The sequence below is a fragment of the Pyrus communis genome, chromosome 3 (assembly GCF_041283825.1).
Source record: "Pyrus communis isolate YQ-2024b chromosome 3, ASM4128382v1, whole genome shotgun sequence".
Taxonomy (NCBI): domain Eukaryota; kingdom Viridiplantae; phylum Streptophyta; class Magnoliopsida; order Rosales; family Rosaceae; genus Pyrus; species Pyrus communis.
In genome coordinates this window covers 4,132,608-4,150,071 of record NC_142567.1, presented here as the reverse complement: position 1 = coordinate 4,150,071, position 17,464 = coordinate 4,132,608, and the positions used below count along the sequence as shown (strand labels likewise).

The window sequence follows — 17,464 nt, the reverse complement described above, 5'->3', positions numbered from 1 at the left end:
ATGCGAAAACATGTATTACGAAACGAGTTGTTAGCGTTAGTTACTCCGATTTTTTGTGACTTAAATTCTCCGATTATAATGTGATTGGGTTGGCTAATCGATTTTAGGCTCGTTAGGATGAACTAGATTTTCGTATTCTCCTTTGGTGTTGAAGAATTTCTGTCCACCTAAAACTCATCTCCGATCACTATTAAAATTGAACCAAATGATCACTCAAGTAAAACAAGAAATCTGCTTTGTTTTTTAAAGAAAAAGAGTGATAGTTAATCATCAGTGTTAATTGCGCAAAGTTTGCTAATCATGATACTTTTCTTTGCTTTCTTTAGGGCGTTGAACTTGTTGGACAATACATGCATATCTTGAGTTATTTCTTTTTCAATAGATGTGACATTATTTACGGCATAAATGTCAAAATTAGAACCAGTTATTCTCTTTATTGTCTAAAATTCATTTTCAATTTGGAGACCGTTTAGTTGTTTTTATGTGTCGAAAAATTAAATCACCAATTAACATTCTCATGATAAGATGTTAATTTTTTTTTTTTCCTCATTAGATACACTTTATTAAATTCTAATTAAAATATTTACATCTTAAGTTAAGATGTTAAAAAGGAACTCAAAACCAATACCATCCCATCTAAAAGAACCTCTAATTTTTTTAATAAATGTTGCAACAGAATGTGCCGCTCAGTTGCCTTCTCGACGAACAATCTCGAACGAAACAGTCCCCACATCATTTGTAAAGCCCAAATGTCATTAACTATGCTTTCCACCTCCGTATCAACGCCGATCTCCTTTCACGTTTTTGTTTTCTTTTTTCCTTTTTGTTGTTGAATTGAATAAACCAAAAGGGCTTTTAGATTTTAGGGTTTTAATAAGATTGTTTTTAGATTTTAACCTAAATGGTTTTCAAAATCGAATATAAATCCCTATTTTTAAAACTTACCATATTTAAGTAATTATAGCACATTTATTATTTATAAACTTACTATTCGAAATTCTTTACCCATCCATATAATTAATGTTTTTTTTTTTTGTGCTCCAATCATTTAAAATATAAAAATTTATTCAAAATTCAACTTCTTATTATTAAAAAAATTCTACAACAAAACAAAATAAATTTATACATAACTTTTAGTACCTTATTTTATTCATAGGTACAAAAGTATCGGTATAAATGTATTGGTACATAACTTTAGCTACCTTATTTTACTCATAGGTACATAAGCATATGTTCGTAAGTTTTGGTACAAATGTATCGGTACATAATTTTCGGTGTGAATGTATCAGTACAAATGTATCGATACACAACTATAGTATATAAACATACGTATGTACGTAATATGCATATACACAAAAAAATATACATATATATGAACAAATTCACACACAATGAAAAATATATAATAATATATGATTTTCTTACTATGGGAACTTAATAATAACTATCAATGATAAATAACATTTTTATTATTGATGAGAATCAATATATAACCTACAAACAAAATATTCAATAATTATTTCAACTTATTTAATATTAAAAATTACAATTAAATCCTAAGGATTATAATTATATTTTAATCTTATAGACAAGGTTTTATTCAAAAAGTAATCTTAGATAAGGATTAGAATAGAATTTTTCGTAAACTAATAATAAAGGGTTAGAAACTAAGGACTGAATGGAAAAGGAGAAGACTGACGTGCAAAAATCATTTCCTTCTGTATTATTGTTCCTGGTGTTTGATGAGATTGGTGAGCCTATTGTAGATATTTTGGCTGTAGTGTTTGAAGAGTGGTGTTACTTTTTTAAAGCATTTAAAGTTTAATTAGCTCAAATGTCTTGGATGTTTGCCAAATGAACTAGCAACACAAGTTGGCCAGCCATCACTCGGCCACTACCACTGACAACCAGTCTATTCCCACCTAGAAGTACAATGTAGTTGAGAAGATAGTTAAATGTTATATTTTCATATCATTATTACTTTTGCAGTATATTTCTTAATTTACAATATTAACCAAAATTTCAACGAAAATTGTTACGATATATTCTGAAAATTATTTGTTTTTAATTTGCAAATGTATAAAATAACCAAAATGGCCCTCAAAGGGGAAGGTTCAAGAGCATTATCCTAATTTTATGATACTTCAAGTGTGAGATCCCATATCATCCCGGGGAGAGGATGTGATGTGCCTTATATGTAAATGCCCACATCCCAATAGTGAGACACGTTTGGAAGGAAACCCAAGAACAAAACCATGAGGGCGTGGCCCAAAACGGACAATATCTTACTATGCGGACTGGGATGTGACAATTTGGTATTAGAGCCACTTCCCCGCCGGAATTGTGACAACAAGGGTGTCGGGCCCCTAAGGAAGGTGGATTGTGAGATCCCACATCCCCCGGGGGAGAGGAGATGATGTGCCTTATATGTACATGCCTACCTCCCTATAGTGAGACGTGTTTTGGGAGGAAACCCAAGAACAAAACCGTGAGGGGGTGGGCCAAAACGGACAATATCTTACTATGCGGATTGGGATGTGACAATAATTATGAGATCCCACATCGCTCGGGGAGAGGAGGTGATGTGCCTTATATGTACATGCCCACCTTCCTATAGTGAGACGTGTTTTGGGAGGAAACCCAAAAACAAAACCATGAGGACGTGGTCCAAAGCGGACCATATCTTACTATGCGGACTGGAATGTGACAATTTGGTATCAAAGTCATTCCCCGGCCGAAAGTGTGCCGACGTGGGCGTCGGGTCCCTAAAGGGTTGAATTGTGAGATCCCACATCGCCCAGGGGAGAGAGGGTGATGTGCCTTATATGTACATGCCCACCCCCCTACAGTGAGATGCGTTTTAGGAGGAAACCCAAGAACAAAACCGTGAGGGCGTGGCCCAAAGCTGACAATATGTTACTATGCGGACTGGGATGTGACATCAAGACACTTTCAATCTTATTTTACTCATGCTTGGATTTTGAATCCAATGAGACACACCAACTTTCTAATCTCACAGTACTCCTTCACTCACCCTCTCATTTCCTCTGTCTTCATTTTCTTTCATCTCTCTCTCTCTCTCTCTCTCTCTCTCTCCTTTCTTCCTCTTTATCTGTACCATACTATGTAGTTAAAGAAAAAGTCGTAGCTTCAGAGTAAGGAATCCAGCAACAGAAGATTTCCTCTGTCTTCATTTTCTTTCATTTCTCTCTCTCTATCTCTCTCATTTCTTCCTTTTTATCCGTACCATATTACATAGTTAAAGAAAAAGTGGTAGCTTCAGAGTAAGGAATCCAGCAACAGAAGAAAAGGAAAGCAAGAAATCCAATCTGATTACGACCTATTCATTTTCCCTCTTTTAAGATTATCTATTTCTTAAGTAATTTCTGATAAGACATTGTGGGCCAATATGGAATTAAATTTGTTTCCTTTTGAGGTAAATCCCACAAATACCCAAATTTGAAATATATAGGAATTTTTCAGAAGATAACGGTACGACTGTGATACAGTTGATAGAGAGTCAAGGGCCTGGCCGACTTGATGCTGCAAACGCGGGAATCTTGTGTTTGCTTTATACGTGCTAAAATATTATTGTCGACAACCGACGTGTCGTTTTCCGAACGAGTTGTTTCTTTTGTGGTAAAAAAAAAAAATTTTGGTAATCAACTATTTAAACTATATTTTGTGAAGATAAATGCCAATGAGATTTTGTCAAAGTGGACTCACTCTCTTTTACATTATTTTTTTGGCATAAGATTTTATAATATTAGCACGAAAATTGTGATAAAAACATGAGGAGGCGGATTAAAAGGATTTCCTTAGCATTTCTCTTTTGTAAATTATATGATATAGATGTTAGTTATTAGATTGTTATGAAGCGTCAATTAGAGTGATTTTTCAAGAAATATCACACGATTTGCAAATGTGATTTTTATGTTAAAAAAAAAAAAAAAAAAGGGACTAGATAGTGACTTTGTCACGACAGTTCATCATTTTAGGAGTCAGAAAAATTCACAAAGATATTTTAGTCTCTCCTGACCACCAAGGTGTGATTTACACGCATTAAAAATCGAACTAAAATGTGCCGTATAAGATACGAGCCAAAAATTTATCCTCAACTAATAGATTTATACTTAGGAATTAATTCGTAAATATGGTCTCACAATTTAATCTATCAATCGTTATTAGTAAAATGTTGACCTTAAATTTTTCGAAACTTCGACATTTAGAGCAAGTTGATTGCTTCTGCGATTGAATGATCGGCATGAAATTTAGTGTACGTATGGTCCCGTGTGTTGCCAAGTACAAAACTCCCACATAATACAATTAAGGGAGTTTTAACGAAAAACCCGCGGTACTGTTCACTTTAACGAAAAACTACATTTTTACACTAAAAAGTCAATCCTGGTACTATTCACTTTACCCTTTATTTTATTCTTATCATTAAAAGTCAAAATTTTCAAGCCATTTTCATTAGTAATTAATAAAGGCATGCTAGCCGGAATATTTGGAATCTTTACTGTATGAGAACCCTTTTGAAAATGTCTCTTAAAAAATTCCTCAAGTGACAACACTTTATCAGAAACACATAATTTTTTTTAACAAAATATATTTTTTAATCACTAAACATTTTTATTTTTTACGTCAAACGTCAATAGAACTTGACAATTTAAAAATAATTCAATTCTTTTGTTTGTAAGAGAAAAAAGTTTGAAGATTAAGGAAAACAAAAATGCCTGATGAACATTTCGGCATTCTTGTAGCAATCTTTCCCGTTACTGTTTGTGTATCAGATGATATAAGTCTGTTTGGTTATGGTCTCGTGTTAGGAATGGATAACAGTAAATGTTGGACTAATGCTTGCACTTTTTTTTTTCTGTGGCCTTTTGTTTGTGTAGGATTAATAAATTTTGCTCCAGAACTTCTGGTATATGCATTTTGTTGATATTGATATTGTGTCTTCCTATACGCAATTCGAGGATTGTCTCGTGATGACCTGAATTTTTCTACTTTTGTTATCAAGTTATATATAATATAACCTCATTCGTTATGTCAAAGTGACCTGGAGATTTTACAAAGTAATGTCTAAACTGGCATTGCACTGATGACTAAATGATGATCTAAGTTCATCATGTTTTCCTTTTTCTATTAGGCTGCTGTAGAAGAAGTTGACCCCTGCTTTTGTGATGGTGGAAGTGGGGTGGTCCCTCTTAGCTGCTATCCCTGCAGTGGTTGCAGGACAAGCATTTCCAGTGAAGAAAAAGCGCGCCGAAGAGCAGAGATTAAAGAGCGCTAAAGGAAGGGAGAAGAGTTCTGATGAGATTTTTGTCTGCGAAAGGGTATGCACGTCGATGAGAATGCTGAAAAAGGTTGATGCATTCTCAAAGGACCCAATTCCTGATACTTGTGTTACCGTCTGCGGTGTATCTGAGCTTGATGCGTGTGCTGATGCATGCGCACGCACTGTCTGCGTAAACCAACATCAAGTACCCAATTGAAATGACATCTGCCTTCGGAGATGCCAGAGTGAGTGCTTGAAACTCTCTTCTTCAAGTTCTCTTTAAATGCGAAAACATGTATTACCAAACGAGTTGTTAGCGTTAGTTATTCCGATTTTTTGTGACTTAAATTCTCTGATTATAATGTGATTGGGTTGACTAATCGATTTTAGGCTCGCGAGGATGAACTAGATTATCGTATTCTCCTTTGATGTTAAAGAATTTCTGTCTAACTAAAACTCATCTCCGATCACTACTAATAAAATTGAACCAAATTATCACTCAAGTAAAACAAGAAATCTGTTATGTTTTTAAAAGAAAAGGAGTGATAATCAATCATCAGTGTTAATTGCGCAAAGTTTGCTAATCATGATACTTTTCTTTGCTTTCTTTTGGGCATTGCACTTGTTGGATGCATCTTGAGTCATTTCTTCTTCAACGACAATGTGACATTATTTACGGCGTAAATGTCGGAATTAGAACTGATTATTATCTTTATTGTCAAAAATTCATCTCTATTCAGTTTGAAGACCGTTTAGCTGTCTTTATGTGTCAGAACAATTAAATCACCAGTTAAAATTCTCATGATAAGATCAATTTTTTTTTTCCTCAATAGATAGACTTTATTAAATTCTAACATAAATGTTTACATCTTAAGCCAATATGTTAAAAAAGAACTCGAGGCCAATACAATCTCATCTAAAAGATCCTCCAATTTTTTGAATAACCGCTGCAACAAAATGTGCCGCTCGGTTGCCTTCTCGACGAACAATTTCGAACGAAACAGTCCCCCACATCATTTGTAATAAGCCCAAATGACATGCACTGTGCTTTCCACCTCCGCATCAACACCGATCTCCTTCCTTATCATCCTAACAACTTCACGAGCATCAGACTCTATGATAATGTTTGACAAACCATGTCTGCTGCACTCCTCAAACGCCTCTCGAAGGGTAGAGGCCTCTGCCATCAAAGCATTGGCCTCTTGAATATTCCCCGTCCCCCGCGCCGTTACAACAACCCCGCAAAGTCGCGTATAACCCAGCCACCTGCCCCCTTCTTTCTCTTGCCACACCAGTGACCAGTCTCTAAATCGAACAATTTAAAAATTAAAAAAAAAATCTTTAGATGATGATTAAAAAAAAACAACAATACAATTATGATGTTTGTACAGTAAAATTAATGAATTTTTCTAGTGTATCAGTCCATAATAATTGATGTCATTCGTAAAAGTAGGCAGAATTTTGTTAATTTAATTTTCCAATTAATCAAAAAATGAATGTTATGAGAATCTAATTAAGAACCATGAAATGAAGCCAAATCTTTCATTAATTAGTCGAAGGATAAGATATGAAATATACAATATGTTATGATGAAGGCAGCAGAGATGCTTAGATCGGATCATGTTCTTCTAAAATTAATTAATTTTTTTGTAAAGGGGGAGGGCGTAATGCCTCCACGTAGACTTTCAAGTGGAAGTAGGTTGGCATATTGCATGCCGACAAAGAGATCAACTTAATTTAACGAACAAACAATGCATTCTCACCTGAAATTGTATAAGAAATTGAAGATTTTGATTAAAATAAAATAAAACGGACATTGAAAGATTACAAATAGTTCAAGGGTTTTTGCTCAATTGAAATTGTCCAGATATTGTAGATAAAAATTTTATTTGTATTAAAAAAATGATTTTCACACTCTTTTTAACTCCTTTCGCTCTTTCTTTTTGTTTCCTTTTGTTTTTGAATTGAATAAACTAAATAATTAAGGGTTAGAAACTAAGGACTGAATAAACAAAAAAGGAGAAAACTGACATGCAAAAATTATTTCCTTCTGTATTATTGTTCTTGGTGTTTGATGAGCTTGGTGCGACGCCTGTTGTGGATCTTTTGGCCGTAGTTTTTGAAGAGATGTTACTTTTTTAAAGCAATTGAAATTTAATTAGCTCAATTGTCATGTATTCCAAGGCATATCTCTAAGAATGATGTTTGCCAAATGAACTAGCAACACAAGTTGGCTAGCCATCACTCTATGGCCACCACCACTGACAAACAGTCCATTCCCACCCAAAAGTACAATGTAGTTGAGAAGATAGTTAAATGCGACATTTTCATATCATTATTACTTTTGCAGTATATTCTTTAATTTATAATATTAACCAAAATTTCAACGAAAATTGTTACGACCTATTCCAGAAATTATTTGTTTTTAATTTGCGAACGTATAAAATGACCAAAATGGCCCTCAAATGGGAAGGTTCGAGCGCATTATCTTAATTTTATGATACTCAAGACACTTCCAATCTTATTTTACTCCTGTTTGGGTTTTGAGTCCAATGAGACACACCAACTTTCTAATCTCACGGTACTCCTTCACTCACCCTCTCATCTCCTCTCACTTCATTTTCTCTCATTTCTTTCTCTCTCTCTCTCTTTCTCTCATTTCCTCCTCTTTATCCATACCACATAAAAACACCGATGGTGGCTCCAAAGCTATTTTTCGACGACCTAGACCACCAAACCTTCACCATCACATCCTCTCATCACCACAAACTCGTTCTTGACCACAGTTTCATGAAACTCAGGGCGAATCTTGAGATTTTTGAGGCTCAGGATGATGCCAAAAAATGTACCCTAACATCCTATAAGAAAAATTATTTGTTTTCACACGTAAGACTTCAATAAACTTATACTTAGAAAACCAATTCAAACTCAATAACTTAGAAACACTGAAAAACCAATTTATCTTGTATTGAGAGAAAGGAACCGAAAAAACTTCGGGCTTACAAGTAGATAGATGATGAGTTTTGTTTCCTTTCTATCTGAACTTTTAATTTTTAATTTTTTTTTTTATAAAGAACTTTTAAATTTTTTTTTATATAAATTAGGGTATGTTTTTTTCTTATTTACTAACCTTGTGAATAAGGGACTAAAAAAATAATCATAATTTTTCATATGTATAAGCAATATGAGCACTAAATTAAACCTAGTGTTGGTCAAAGAAATACATACATTAATTTCTTGATAGCTAATGCTATGGATACCAAAATTTTAAACCAAATTTTGTAATATGATGGGATTTTTTATTATTGGATTATTACTTAAGTGTTGATTAACGTGTTTATTTCCTATTAGTGAGACGCCATATGAGTTGCAAATTTGGTCTACTACTATACATTGAAGGTTAGACTTGAATTGGAATGAATGCCTAGAAACTACAACCCACATATCTATTAAATAGTAATTAAAAAGAAATTAACAATTAAACATAAATTCATGAAAATTGGAAAGAATAAAAGTGCACATAGCATTTTGAACTCATGACCTCTCATTAATTTTAAACAACAAAAACCAATGCTTCTAATTAAACTTCTTGGTTAATTAACCAATTTTTATAAATTTATACTTTAACGAAAAGAAACTCGTAAAAATTAGAAAGTAAATAAACGCACATAGCATTTCAAATGCAAGACCTACTCATTAATTATAAACAGCATAAACCACAACTTCTGGTTGAACTTCTTGATCATTTGACCAAATTTTATAAATTTATACACTAATGAAAAGAAATTCGTAAAAATTGGAAAGTAAATAAACACGCATAACATATCAAAACCGAGACCTCCTTATTAATTTTAAACAACAGAAATCACCAGTTCTAATTAAACTTCTTAGTCATTAACCCAATTTTATAAATTTGTATTCTTATGAAAACATATATGAATATACCACCCTAATAATTTTGGTGCCACCAATTTTTTTGAAATCTAGACGGATGCCCAACCTGCACTAGGCCAAGGCCGGCCCTTGTGAAACTCGAACTTGAGACGCCGATTCAAAGAGCTCCGAAGCAAAGTGACTTTCATGGCGACTTTCTCGCTGATTCCCGCCAAGGTTAGGCCTCTAACATTTACCATTGGATTCCTCTTGTCGAGGATGAATTTTCCTATCTTGCATGTGTGGTTTGGTTTGAAAATCGTGTATATCGACGACATGGAAAATTTCCCAGTTTCTGGCAAGGAAACTGAAGGCCAGCAAGGGTTTTCCAGCCAAACAGCGAGTATCTAATCTTCAAGGCTTGTACCATCATGTCATTGTTGATGCAATGAGCTAAACTTAACTCCTTGATAGGAATTTGGACGAAATAGATTGGTGGGGTGAGCTCGCAAGAAATTCGATGGAGTTGCAGCGATGGCCGCGAACCCAACCAAGTCAACCTAACTCGACAGCCCATTCTGAATCCAAATTCAGTATTGTCTCGATCCAAATTCAGTCCGACCCGACAACTGCACCTATTTCTTAATCTAGGTAAAAAATTCTAGGTATGATCCGTTAGCATCTTTTTAGATACCGACGAAATATTTTGTTCAGTGAAGAAATATTCCATCACCGGGGACCACCAATCTCACAGGCGCATGTCAACGCGTGGAGGCACGTCACGACGTGCGCCATCTCTCATCGTAGCTTATGGCGGCGTAAGGTGGTTCACTGTGGCTATCATAGGTTTTCAATCCGAATTTCGGTAGTTCGAGACCCGTAATTCTATATTCCTCGTAGTTTTTAATTGATTTACTATGTAGAGGTTGTTTCTACTTTGGGAGCGTTATAAACGTGTATGGGAAAGTGGCTACGACCATATGTGATGTGTGTGAGTGGGCTTTTATTTCTAAACCATATTATTATATGTTTTTTTTTTAAAGTGGTTTTACAATATGTTTTCACATTATTCTTTGCTTTTCTTATACTTAGCTTGTGTAAATGTTTTACCAGATTTTGATTTTTGTGACTTGAACTTGTGAATCTTTTCTTGAAAAGTTTCAACATCATGCTTTACTTGGGTTTGGAAATGCTTTATGTGATACCTTGATTAGTGATACTTGTGATTTAAGACATAATCCATGGCATGTTTTCATATGATATGTCTGCTCACCATGTATGCTTACAAGGTGTTTTCTTTTATTTGTATTTTTCTGGTCAGGATCAGCTTTACGTGTATGTTCACATGCACCGTTACGTTTACTTAGGATCCATAATAGGTGTCAGCCTATCCTTAAATTGCACTAGGCAACTAGGATGAGCGCCTAGCGCCAACTTATCGTGTATGTAGTAGAGTGTAGATTTATACACCCAGCCTATTCATGTTAGAATATCTCTGGATGAGCTCGTATGTCTACATTGTCTAGTGAGCATACCATATCTTATATATTGATGATTGTGATATACCTGTTTTTTAGGTAGACATGATTTTCACTAATGCTATGGTACTTTATTATTATTTTATTTTTATTATTATTACGGTTTCAGACTATGATACTTTGTTATTGCGATTTCTACTTGTTAGTTTATTCGGAATGATTTTACATTGAGAATTTATGAGTTTTACTCGACTTCTTGGAATAAATATTTCTACTTTATTGCTTGGTTTTTCATACTTATTATTTAATATGATTTGACATCTATATGAGTTTTTACAGCAAGAGGTTAGTATGTTCTAAAGATAGATGTTTTACTAGGCTTTAGAGCTCTTGACATTGAGATGTGGTGGCATAATGTTCCCTCACCCGTATAGGGACTTCTCTTATTAATCTTGTAATGAACATCTTGAGATGTAATACATTAGTTTACATTCGCTTTAGATATTTAGATTGCTCTGATGTCAGTTTGGTATCTCTAGTGTCCATTACGTACATTTACTTAATGGTTCATCACTTTATTCTCTGTGCAATCTACTCACTCTACTCTATTCTACTTTTTTTTTTTTTTTTTTTTAATTCTCTTACTTTATTTTATTCTTACTCATCACTTTCACCTATGGTTTTGTCACCCTTTGAGTGTTGACCAACATGCTTCGATTTGGGTATCCACATTGAATTCTAGGTCGGGGTGTGTCAAAAGTCGTGATTTTAACTAACATTAATTACACAAGCATGATTAACACTTTTTACACCACATGGATCAAAAATATTGTTTTTAGTCAAAAGAAGGATGTATGGACAATTTTACTGTCTATGAGCCTCATATGCAATTTTGGACAAAGTTTGAATGAGAATCGCAACTTTAACTACGCAGTCATACAAAAGGCATCACCTTCAATTTTTGTGTAGGTATTGCTACAAGTAATGACGGATCCACAGAGGGACATGGGAGGTCCCATGACCCCTCGAAGACCCCTGAATCGTTTCTTGAAAATTTTCAGGGACCCCTCGTACTCGGATGAAGGCTATGCAGCTGCAACAATGGCGTCCTCATGGGGAAGACGAACGTGCGGAGGAAGAAAGACAATTTTGCCCTTTTCAGCCTTGGCCCAAAACGCACGTTTTGGCCAACTGATTAAAACCTTTTCTTAAATAAAAAAAAGAAAAATTAGACAATGGAAAAACGTTTTCGTTTGCTTCCTTTTTGTTTTAAGTCCCCAAGGCCCCCATCACTCTTCCTGAATCCCCATACCTTACTCATCCCTTCCCCCATCCAAAACCTGAAACAGCCAATTTTCACATATCCAATCCTCAATTTCCCAATTCTCAAAACCCTAAAATCCTAAAATCCCACTCAATCCCATATTTTAATTTTACTTGAATATCATATCTCAATTTGTTTCAAATATCCACACCACCACATTTGGTTCAAAATTCAAATAAGATTTTTTGGTATTCTAATCTAATCTAATCTCAACTAAATTATATTATCTATTGATGGAGATTTATAATCTATTATTGATATGATTATAAATATGTTTTATGTTTGTATACTCATTTAATTATTGGAATTTTGTTTATTGATTAATTGGTATATGTTTTGTGTGTGTGTGTGTGTGTGTGTGTGTGTTTTTTTTTTTTTTGTTAATATGTAGTGTAGAGATAAGAAATATGGAAAGGTTTTTCAAGCCAAAGAGCATATTTGCAAATGGAACATTTTCAGACTATGAAATATCGTCGTAGACGCTTGAATTAGAATTTTATAGCTTGTAATGTTGTTTGCGTATGATTTATGAATGAAATGTATCATAATTTAACTTTTAAAAGTTATTTTTATCTATAAATTTTTTTACCTTTATTATTGGGACCCTCCGAATTTAAAATTTTGGATCCGCCAACATCAAAAGTTGAATTCTGGATATTAGTGGGGGATCCATTTGTATTTTCATTACTAAATAATTGGTAAGTACATAAGTAATTGTGAATTAGTAGGCATGTCATGAGTGTGGTGCCTCAACACATGCTTAACGAAGTTCATTAGAGAGTTGTTCTACTTACTCATGCGGCCTGGGACTCGCAACAAGTTTGTCCTTGTGGTGCCTCAACAACCGCTTAAAGTAATTCATCAGAAAATTAGTCTACTTACTTGAGTGGTCTAAGAACAATAATAGTTTTGTCGTTGTGTATTAAAATTTGACAAAAACAACTGTTAAAGTTACAAAGTATTACAATATTGGCTACTTATTCATCTAACTATCAAGTTAAATACTAATTTTTGACGTTAAAATTAGTGATGTTGTTTTTCCTTACATGAGTTGGGCTGGTGTCACTTGGTTTATTTTTCATAACTTTATATATAGGATATTAATAGGGGATTTTTTTAGAAAAAAAAAAATTCATTGTCTTTAAGGTCATGAATTCACAAGACACCAAGTAAATATAAAATTCAACAAGGGTCGCATCAAGAAATAGAAAGTTAAAATATAAAATTCAACAAGGGTCGCATCAAGAAATAGAAAGTTAACTTAATACTTAAACAAAGTAATCAATAGTGAAACATTCTATAACTTTACGAGTGATTGTTGCTAATTTTTAAAATACAAATACAAAAAAGGTTATGGTCTGAAATTACACAAGTAAAAAGTGTAATCATCCCATAGAAAAGTATGCGAGCTTTGTAAGCGATGAATTGCATTGTTGGTTAGTGGATTCTTCCCCAGTTAATGAGTTAATTACGTATCAGATTCAAGGCCTCGTTTCTTTAGCAATAATTAATGTAAGATATTTTGTAGTTAAAGAAAAAGTGGCAGCTTCAAAGAAAGGAATCCAGCAACCGAAGAAAAGGAAAGCAAGCAATCCAATCTGATTGGGACCTATTTATTCTCCTTCTTTTAAGATCATCCCTATCTTAAGTAATATCTGATAAGATATTGTGGGCCAACATAGAATAAAATTTGTTTCTCTTTTAAGGTAAATCCCACAGAATACCCAAATTGGAATATATATATTGATTTACTTCACAAACAGTCAAAGGTCTGGCCGACTTGATACGGCAAACGCTGGGGAATCTAGCGTTTGCTTTATACGCTAAAATATTATTGCCGACAGCCAATGTGTCGTTTTCCAACGAGTTGTTTCTTTAGGAGCCGGCTGGACAAGCAGGAGTTTCCAATTAAAGTAACGTTAGAACACTGAGTTTATAAAATTTAGATTAAAATTTTTTAAAGAATTTGTGGAGTGCTTGTGTTCCTGGGAAGGTCAAGATTTACGTTTGGCGAGCGTGCCTAGATTCTTTGCCTACACGGTTGAACCTTTGTAAGCGGCGAGTGTGGAATGAGGAGGTCTGCGTCGTGTGTGGTGGTCAAACGCAATCAACGGAGCACATTCTAAAAGATTGCAATGTGGCAAGAGCAGTGTGGTTTCGCAGCCATGGCCTAAAGGTAGATAACAGTGAACGTCTATCTCTCATCCATTGGTTAGCAAATTTAAAACTACATGTATCAATTGTTGGGTTTGAATTTTGTTTGATGATGATGTGGGCATTATGGAATCATAGGAATGAGGTTCTTCGGGAAGGCAAGTGATACACTAGTAAGAAATTGTGCTTTGAACAGAAGAGTGGATGCAGGAATTTCATAAATGGCATAAGCCAATAGCAAGAAGGGCTGCCCGAGAGTTGCAAAAGTGGAGAAAGCCAGAGGAGGGGTGGGTTAAGTGTAATTTTGATGGGGCCTGGAATCAAAGTGGTTGACGGGTGGTTATGGGGTGGTGTTGCGTAACCATCTGGGGGAGTTTCTAGTTGTTGACGTCGGTCCCTTTGTGAGCTCACAATCTGCACTGCACACAGAGCTCACTGCAGCTCGCCAAACAATGGTGTTGGCAAGGCACCATTTCCCAGAGAAGGGTTGAAAGCCCCGTCAAGGTTTTTATCGAGGTCCATTATGCACACTATCGTCAGTTTATACGTATTCTACTCTTGCTTAATGAATATCGTACCTTCATTTCAAAAAAAAAAAAATTGTTTGTCTAATAGTATTCTTTTAATTAATCTGAAGGGAGCATTTTTGCTCACAACTATAAATTATAGTGAGTGCTTATCACTATCTTTTAAGGGTTAGTTTGATATTGTTGTGCTTTAAAAAAAAAAACCACTTTTGTTGTACTGTAAGAATAAACAGCTGTAAAATAAAATCGTTGAGTGTTTGGTAAACATATTTTTGTAAAAATGTTTTTAACAAAAACAAAAAAATAGTGTTAAGAGTGTTTAGTAAACGTTTATATAAATTACTGTGAATATATTAAATGACTAAAAAAGATATAGTATTTAATGTGATATAATATTGTCAAAGAGAATAATATAGAGGTAATAATTGTAATTTTGTAAATATGTGAAGGTATATTTGTCATTCGAAAATTTCATTAAAGAGCACTGATTACTACACTTCGAAAAAGAAAAAATTTAGAAACATGGTAGACCCTACTTTTCTTTTCTATGTTTTTTTTACTGTAATTGACGATAATGTTTCAAAAAAATCACTTCTTAAGGGAATTGTTATTAGTACTCCAAAAATATCATTCTACACTCCTTACAAATGTATTTTTCTTTCTAATTATAGAAAGTTTGGAGTGCCAAATGAGATTTTTGGAGTGCTAATAACAATTTACTTTCTTAAACTTTTAAAATGAGGAAAGAGAAAACAGATTAATGTAAAAAGGGAACTGTTATTAGTACTAAAAAAATCTCATTATATACTCATCATAAGTGTATTTTTCTTTCTAATTATAGAAAGTTTGGAGTGCAAAATGAGATTTTTGGATTGTTAAAAAAAATACCTATAAAAAATAGGGTAAATGACACAAAACTATCTCAACTATGGATCAAATCACAATTTCATATCTCATGTTTTAAAAATTACAATGTCATACTTAATCTTATGAAATTGTTGCAATGTTAACCTCCACCTGTTTGTCTGTTAATTTTTCTGTTAAATGTTGACGTGACTTGGAGTGAAACCTACTCCATGGCCCAACTAGCCAAAAATATTAATTAAATATTAATAAATTAAAGATAAATTATTTAAATATTTTTATTAAAAAAACACGTGGGACCCACCCCTTATAATTCTCTCTTTCTCCTGATCCGTTTCAATGGGTCATTTGACACACATCGACCCGGAATGTCAACTAGGACTCCGAATCGAGCTGTGCTGGCCAACACCTGGAAGACGACGAAGCCATAAAGTGTAGTGATGTGGAAAATGTGAATAAATTTAAACTTAAAAGTGCCTAAATACAAGAGTGTGCTCCTGAGAGCGGGAATGAACCCAATTCACACGTGATGACAGAACATAAGTACAATACAGTAAAATAGGGTGAGAATTATACCATCGATGGTAATCGTCTACACCAAGATTTGCCAATAATCCTTGTTGGTACGAAAACTCAGCTACTAGAACCTGGAGGGACGAAAAACAAGGGTGAGTGGCCCTGAAAATAAAGTTTTAATAAAAACCTTATGAAAATGTTATAACCCCTCGCCGTAAAACCTATATAGTTTCTAGAAAATACTACTACGTAGGTATGAAAACCAATGCACAAGAGCAGTGAAAATTGAAGTATTCCATGTCATAATATTTTAGCAATATTAAATGTAAGTCAGGTGTGAAACCAATATAAAATAGTATGCCAGTTCGAGTCACCTAATGTGACCTGTACGATTGGACCTGTAACTTATCAATCTAGGCTAGCGCACGAGTCGGAGTCACCTTGTGTGACCTGTACGACAAGCTGGGTATAAATATGTACGCTCAAGTGTTACGATCACGTGAAGGCTGTGCGATAATTCGCGGGTCACCTATGAGTCGGAACCACCTATTGTGGTCTGTATGATAGGATGGCACCAGACTTGGATCCAAGGTGAGCATGTGGTGCGGAAGGTTAACAATTACGTGAAGGCTGGCCCTAGCCCCGGGTAGGAGCACTAATACTGGGGTGTAGTCATGATAAGCTCTAAATAAATGTGTGCATACCAATGCAATACAACCGATTCAATCACAAAGTAAACTCACCTGAACTTACATATGCATCCCGTAGGATCGTTTGGCATTTCACAATTTCATAATAATGCAACATTTTAAATATAACAATATTTAATCATGGCATGATATACATAACTCAGTTCAAAGCATTCGTGGAAACTATAAATTTTATATATATTATAAAAAGGAAAAAGACCTACTCACCTAGAGTCTGCACTACAACTCCCTAGCACGAATATTGAGACGTCACGAACGATCGGCGCCTAGAACAAATATTCAGTCACGTCTCAGAATTCTTATTGATAGAACACGTAACTTACATAAAATACATCCCCAAGGATGTTCTAAAATGATTTGGGACCCAATTCAACCGTCGGTAAAAAATCGACGGTAGTTTTCACAACCCTACGTAACTCGGTCTGGAAGATCCGCATCATAGATTTTCGATCCGTAACTTCCAAAAATCCACACTATACTTCTAAAACATCATACTAAAATTTCATTACGATCCAATGGTTGGATCTCCACCAATTGCAAGTTCAAGTGGCGGTTAATGTTTTATTTTATGAACTTACAAATCCAATTTGGGAAGATCCGTACATTGGATTCCCAATCCATAATTTCCTATGATCCTCATATATTACGTACTATAAAATATTAAAGTTTGGTGACGATCCAACGGTCGGATTGTTGATTATAATCAAGTGCCGGATTCTATCAAAACTATGCTCATA

General features: G+C 34.4%; 1 pseudogene; it reads left to right on the top strand.

Moving 5' to 3' along the window:
- Positions 1-5,120: 5,120 nt before the first annotated feature.
- LOC148697777 (uncharacterized protein At5g64816 pseudogene) lies at positions 5,121-5,564 on the top strand (annotated as a pseudogene).
- Positions 5,565-17,464: the final 11,900 nt, after the last annotated feature.